The 7,533-nt window shown below is 42.4% G+C and overlaps 1 long non-coding RNA gene across 1 annotated transcript; it reads right to left on the bottom strand.

The window, feature by feature from the left end:
* Positions 1 to 4,428: 4,428 nt before the first annotated feature.
* Positions 4,429 to 7,088, bottom strand: LOC113952726. Its single transcript, XR_003529635.1, has 3 exons — positions 6,840 to 7,088; positions 5,108 to 5,175; positions 4,429 to 4,543 (listed from the first exon to the last, which is right to left on the bottom strand). It is a non-coding gene; the product is annotated as an uncharacterized LOC113952726 (long non-coding RNA).
* Positions 7,089 to 7,533: the final 445 nt, after the last annotated feature.

The following is a 7,533-nucleotide window of genomic DNA, read 5'->3' as shown; positions in this document are numbered from 1 at the left end:
CTGTGCTCCAGCAGGGACACATGCCATCCACCAGGATGGACACACACCTGCTCCAGCAGGGACACATGCCATCCACCAGGATGGACACACACCTGCTCCAGCAAGGACACATGCCATCCACCACGATGGACACTCACTGTGCTCCAGCAGGGACACATGCCATCCACCAGGATGGACACTCACTGTGCTCCAGCAGGGACACAGCCTGAGCAGCAGGTGTGGGTGCAGCTCCCGCAGGGGCAACGCTGAAGGGCAGTCAAAATTTCAGAAGCTTTCCCCACCTTTTCCTTAAGGCTTGTGTGTTTCTGTACAGAACCTCGTGTGAAACTAATAAGGTGGTGAGCCCTGTGCTTTGTGCTGCTGATCAGTGGGCTGGACAGATGTCAGCATATTGATATGGTCAGGAGGTCATGGTTTAGTGACAAAATAGATGTTAGGTTACAGTGCACACCTCCTGAGCAGAAAACAAGATGTTTTTTCACCCAAAGTGTGTAGGGCTGAGCCCCACAAATCAGCACTGGGAGCAGGAAGAACCCCTGGATTTCTGTGGCTGCCAGAGAAGGCCAAGGGGGATGTCTGTTTGCAAGGCGTATGAGGTTGGTCAGTGAGGGATGTCTGATGGGATATGCACAAGATACAGTGGGTGGGTTACAAAACTAAATGAAGATGTGGTCCTTGCTCTCTGAAACCACCCAGCTGCTTAGCGTGGGTAATAATATAAAAAGTGTGTTACAGATGGGAAGGCACCGTTAGAACAAGTGCTGTAACAGACCACCAGGTGACTAAGCAAGGACTTCTGTGTCTTTGGGTTTCCATGGTCTTGTTTGAAAAGTAGTTTAGCTTCTGTTTGGAAGCACAACTAGGAGAAAGCAAGGCTCTGGTCTTGCAAGGACTTGAGTAGCTTACTTTGCTGGGAGAGTCAGCAAGATTATTCGTTTGATTAAATCTTTAATAGAAAAGGTCTTCTTGAACTGTACTAAAACTGCTGTCCATCTTCCCAGGCTAAACATGCTGGAAAAAAATTGTTTTTCCTCTGTTTTTTCAATTGATGTCTTCATGAATGTAACCTAGTAGTGAGAGTCTACTAGTACAGCTTTTAAGTGGATGTGTTCCTTTTAAAAAGAATTTTTTTGAAACCAATAATTCAAGTAACCAACAGAATTTTATAAAGCAGTGAGGTGTATGTGGTTATATAGTACAAAGTCCTGTGAAATCAGCTTTGTCTGCTTTTTTTCCCCGGCTTTTTAACCTTCAGGGTTTTTTTTTCTTGTTATTTTAAAAAGTGTAGTTTCTCCTCGTGTTTCTGCAACAGACTTGATGAGGAAAGAGATCTTTTATTGCCTCCCGAAAGAGAAGTGATGATTCCTGGAGCCTTTTCTTGGGGGGAATAAGTCCATCAGCAGGGCTGATACTGTGACTCGCAGTTTCGAAGCTAAGTTAAGTTTATCAGCAAAGGAAAACACCAAAGAAGGAGATGGCAGTGGAGAGGTACCTTGGCAAATGTTGGTTGAAAAGCCTCACATCCAGTTCATTGCAGCACCATGAGTCTCTCAGCTTCCCAGTTAACAACAGTGAAATTTCACAAAAGCTGAAGGCTGAGGAAGAGCCTCTGCCATCCATTTTCTGTTGTGCTGTTGCCAGTATTCACACTGGCCTAGTTTTAAACTTCCTGAGCAATAGGGCTTCCCTGGAGAGGTTTCTATAATAGCAGCATTTGCTTCCTCAGAGCTAGAGTTGTCTCCAGGGCACAGTTCAGGTAGATGCTCGTGTGCTGAGAAGAACTGTTGGTAGTAAGAGAATATTTTCCCATCTCCCCACCTGGAATGCTCACTAGAGCCTCACAAGAGGTTCTGCTGCATGTGATGTTTTCCCATTCTAAGGGGGAAAACTAGAAATTTCGCTCACATTCACTAACACTTCCCTCTGGCCTGCTCTGCAAGTGGAGTGGCCACAGAAAGTAAATCTGCTCCTGGTACCTCGGTTAGCTTAATTAAAGCTTCTTGAGGAACTTTTCTGCTTGCACTGTGCAAAGAGCTAAGGTAGGATGGACCAGGTTTCCACATCTGATTTACTTTTGCTTCAGTGAATTCAAATCAATGAAATACTTTGTAATACCAGAATTAGGGGTCCAAAGTAAAGGTGAAGATTGCTTTTGTGTTCCATGTGTAAATTGTGTTTTGAGGGGCTTTTGTCCTTCAAACAACTTCAAAGCAATTTTGGGCTTAAATGAAATGAATTTGGTTGTTCTGCCCTCTGAAATGTGGAGTAACAGAACCCTAGACAGACATTTCAATAAAGCCAATTCAAAACTAACCACAATGCTTACGTCTACTTAAAGCTGTTTATTTTTAAACTTCTCGCTGTTTTCTAAGGGGATGACATTTATGTGTGGCATCAGGGCCACAGTGAGAAGAGCACTGGTCTGCTGCTGAATCAACAGGCAGAAAGCATCGGGAGCCTTGAGGAGGATGGTTTCTGAAGCTCATCTCATAAACAGCCACATGCTCAGGCAATGAATGATGTTTATTCCTTTCCAAAGAGCAGTTTATTCTTTGCATGACACGCTACATAGAGATACGAAGTGAATGTACTTTGCTTTAAGATTCCAGAGGCACTCGAGCTTGGTTAGCTTTCTGTTTTTCAGAGGAACTGAGCCTCCCTAGAAACTGTTAGGGAGTGATCCCGAGGGAAGGAAGATGACGTTGGTCACACACACCCCCATGCACTTGGGCCATGGAGCAAAGTGATGGTGACTTCAAAAGACAAGAGTCATTGACTGAAGGAGTCGGGAAGAACCAAATGTTGTTGCAACACAGGTGTGAGTAACATGCCTGGAAGATAGCAAAGGTGAAACTGGAAGACTGATGCATGGAGTGTGTACAAGGGATTGGGAGAGGCAGTGTGACGGCAGAGAAGTCTCTCAAAGGAAGAGGTATCATCTGGCCAAAAATATGGGGGTTTAACAGTTACAAGAGGCCAGGGACGTTGGTTAGAGAACTGGTTTATGGCCTGATCAAGGCTGTCTTACCTGTGTAGCAGTGAGGCAGGAATGACACTCAGAACTGCTACAGAGAAAATGACACCTATAAGAATGACAACTCTTAGATTATATCTTATTAGGTGCTTGTATATAATTTTGCTGCAAGGAAACCCTTCTCTTCAAAGCAATATTTTTATCTTTCCTTACTGTTAGGTTGCAGAGTAATTGAGTGAAATTCTACTCCTCCTGAGTTAAAGGACTGTCTTTGTCAATAGCTTTTTGCAGGTCTCTCCAGGCTTGGAAGGGGAGGGAAACCTTTCTGTGTTCTCATAAAAGCCATTAAGGAAAAAATGTGATTATAAAGGTTCTTTACTGGAGCCTCCTCAGTGTTTGTGCATAGGCAGGCTCCAGTTTTACAAGAGAAGTGAAGATTTATTCCTATTTAAGGTGAGAATTTTTTCTTGTGCTGGTAGTGATTGCTAGGGAAGGCTGTGAGGCCACAATACGGATTCATCAAGGCTTCTCCAGCTTGTGCTGCAGGTCCATAGCCTTCACCTTCAGGCTCCACAGCCCTGTAGACTCCTCTTCATCTCTTCTTCCTTTGACCTCATATTTCCTTGGAGAAATGAAGTTTGCAACAGGTCTCAGTGTCTGTAATGAAGCTTTGCCTATTTGAACCATCTGAAAACAAGTTTAAAGCCTTTAAACACCAATTATTTCCTTCTTTGTTTATTCCCTGAACTCCCTTTTAGGTTTCAACTGACAAATCTCATTGTAATTAATTTGAGCACGATTGTGAGTATACTTTCCAAGGGAACAGAAAACAGATGTGATAAATGCCTGAACATGAGATTTAACCTAGCATCTGTTGTTTTAAAGAAGAGTTACAAAACAAACTGTGTTTTGTTTGTGTTTAGTTGGTAGGTGATACACCTGATTTTCCATCATACTCTTTTCAGGTTACATTGAAAACATCTGACAGAAATGTGCACTGAGATAAACTCATTTGACCTGTCCAGTTTGCAGTGGTTATGATAAATTATTACTATTTTTGCAATAGTCAGCATATAGGTGATGTTTCAGATAAGATTAATCCATTACTTACAATAGAAATCAAACTCTTTTTACAAGATAAGAAAGTAAAAAGGATCCATCAGGAGCTTGTATGATGTATTTGTATGATGTTTAACTGTGGAATTAATGGGCTAATTCATGTGTTAAGCATCAGCATATCCTTAAATCCCTTGCTGGATTTAGGCATAAATAAATTAGGATTAAAATATAATTACTTGGCAAATATTTCTGAAGATGGAGGCTAGTTTAGCCTCTCCCCATGGTGAAAAGAAAGCACATGAGATTTATGTTGCAGAGACTCTCTATTTCCTCTACTGGGAGTTTTAAAAGTTGAATAACAAAGTACATGAATATTCCAGTTTTCTTGGGCTGGAAATTCCAAGTAGCTTTCTGTAGAAAAGGTGTGGCATACATAGACCTCACAGTGGAATGCTGACAAATGGAGGTGATGCTTCCTTACTCTGATACTGAGGAAAAATCAAGTCCAGCCTGTGAATACCAAGAAAAAGGGTGACAACAGATTAGATTTTTTTTAAATCATGTTACCAATTATTCATACTAATTATTGCAAACCCCCCAAGTACTATTACAACATAACAATGCATTCATATTTGCTATCCTAAACCTCATTAGGCCTCATTTCAGGATCAAGTCACAAAGTTATGTACATTGTTCTGCAGTTTAGTATTTCCATGCAAATGCCGCGTTTAACTGGTTTGGTTCAATCCTCCTTGCATATCTCAGGATGAGCTAAATGATTTAGATCTGGATCTTTTCTTCACCTTAAGGAAATACATAATTCTTCCTGTATTTGCTTGTTAGTGCCTTCGCATGGCTGGGACGTGGCGAGCGCTGGCCAAGTCAATGCAGCCCTTCAGGAGGGCTGGGAGTGGTTCCTGTGTGGAGCAGCCGTCACTGGCTGTGATGAGATGCCTACAGAGAGTGTCTTGTCAGGAGTGGAGGCTCTGCCACTGCCGTGCTTGTCACGGGCACTCGCAGTGACAGCCCCTGCAGCTGCGGGGCACAAGTGCTGAACGCGGCTTTCCCACTGACCTGTGTGCGGCCGGTTTCTGGCAGCCTGGTGGAAATGAAGGAAGGTCTTGCAGCATCACCTTCATTTTCTGTGGGAAGGCATAAAAAAAGTGCAGTTCTATGGACAAAAGGCGGATGCAGACTCTGAGTTTGTGGCCAATTAAATAATTTGCAAGGTTCCTTGTTAACTTCTGCCCGTCTACCAAATGAGCAGCCAGGCTGAGCAGAATAAGATTGCTTTCTCATTTTACATAAGGCTTTCACATGCTATCCCCCTGTTAATTAACTAGATTAAAGGTTCTGGCTTCCTTGAACTCTTTTCTTGGCTGATTCACTTTGAATTAGATGTAACCATTATAAACTGATCAGAAGCAAAAGACTCATTTTTTCTCACTTTCTAGGTATTGTGGGTATTTTTAGGTACCACACTTAGCAGATACAGCAAAAATACCTCCCTGCAGGTGAATGTTTTAAGTGGCTATAAAAGCCACTATTAATTTGGCTTTATTTCCGTGATATAAAAAAGTCTTATTTTGAATTTTCTGCAAGAATAATTTGTCTGTCAGTGGACGTATATTCTCCTGCTTCAGGCTTGACTTTTTTGTTGTTGTTATTGCTCTAGATAAAAAGTTAGTGATTAATCAAAAAGTAGAGCCATTAAAAATGTTAGTGAGCTTTTTACTCAGTGTTACTCCCATGTAATTCCACTAACTGTGCCAGTTTCTCTCAATTTACCTTGGCATAAGTGAGGCATAAGCAGGATCTTATGTCTCAGGTTAGCCACAGCTTTACTGTAATCCATGGGGTCAACGAGAGCATAAAATGAAGGAAGTTCTACATAAGCAGAAATCAAATAATACAATCCCCCTACAGCTCTGCTGGTGATGTCAAACATATGTCCAAGCCTACACTAGATGCACCACCAGCAGTTGCCTAGGGGAAGAGCAACAAGACCAGTCGTGTGTCTGAGCCCTGAGACTAGAAATGGTTTTGATTAAATTCATGTCATTTTACAGGCAGGTGCAGCTCTCTGATATCCTTATGTTTATTCCACATTTCACCTACCTCAGCCTATGGCAGGAGGCAAAGATGTTGGAACACATCATTGAAGAAAGGAAGGGAAAAAAAAAGGAGGGGAAGAAAACAAACTGAAAAAATGGAACTTGTCAGTATTAGCAGGGAGGGGGATGTAACTGCAAACTAACGGATGCGGTTCCACTCAACCAAGACCATGAGCAATTCTCAGTGCAGCAGCAGAGCTGCAGGAAGCCTGCCTTCTAGGTGGGGACTGGTTTCATTAACTTCAGCAAGATTGCTTCACTGAGTAGGATGAGCAGGATCTGGGTTTTAGAAAACTGCAGAGAATATCATTGCAGGGTTCTCAGATTTTCCCCCCTCCCTGTTTAAATTGGCTCAGCAGGCCTTGCAAAAATCCCTGTGGGTTTGAACAAAAAATTATTTGCAGTTTCCTAGAGGCCAACAACTGTTTCTCCTCTAATCAGATATTGCCCTGAAGGGAGCTTTGGTCTCCCTGGGGATCAGACAGTGGTAATCTAAAGTTACTTAAATGGGGCCAAATCCTGCTTGCTGGCATGTTTTAAGGAGGGTTAGTAGTTTATTTTACGCCTAAGTCCGCAAAGGCTCTGGATGATATACAGTGTGTGGTAAGATTACATGGTAAAAGTTTCTGTCCTTGATGATATTAGTGCTTGGGCACATTTTTGACAAAGACATACAGCTGTGATTTTCCTACCTTGAACTTGAAAGAGAAGTCAGGATTTAATTTTATGTCAGCACCCGGAGGCTCTTTATTTCTTGCCTTTGCTCTTTATTGCTCCCACACTGCACAAACATACACCAAACTGAAGTCTCTAATAATACAGCCTATGGAAATCACAAATGCAGGGTCACACAGTACTTGCTATTGGCCCCTGAAGAACAACTTGGGCACTGCTATAAAAGCAGAGACTCCTCTGCCATTGACTCTTCTCTTCCACTGCTGTTGGCCTGGGAACACTAGAGCACTTACTGACCACAGAGCTTGTCTTCCAGAAACGTCACAAACAGCACAGTAGTTTCCAAAGGGGCCACTGATCTTCCACTGTAGTCAGTGGAAACTGTCAGTGGCCAGCATTTCCAGTATGAGGTCTCAAGTTCGTAGTCATGAGCCTACTCCTGATGGTTGATATGCAAGGGCTTTGTCGGTTCAATGGCAAAATTAAATTCCAGAGTCAGACTTGGCTTTAATTTTTTTCAGTATATTTGGGGTTATGTGAGAACAGAAAGGCAAGCCATCAGGAGGACTTCAACTCTTTCTTTTTTTTTTTTCCTTTATAACAGCCAATGCTGCTGGGCTAGATGATACAGGTTACACCCTTTTAATTTTGTTAAGTTCATGTAGATGCATGCAAGCATTGGTGGACTACTGTGCTAGCAAGGATTTTCCT

The sequence above is a fragment of the Corapipo altera genome, unplaced genomic scaffold (genome assembly GCF_003945725.1).
Source record: "Corapipo altera isolate COAL_440 unplaced genomic scaffold, ASM394572v1 98, whole genome shotgun sequence".
Taxonomy (NCBI): Eukaryota; Metazoa; Chordata; class Aves; order Passeriformes; family Pipridae; genus Corapipo; species Corapipo altera.
The sequence above is the reverse complement of the archived record's forward strand: the minus strand, read 5'-3'. Positions and strand labels throughout refer to the sequence as shown.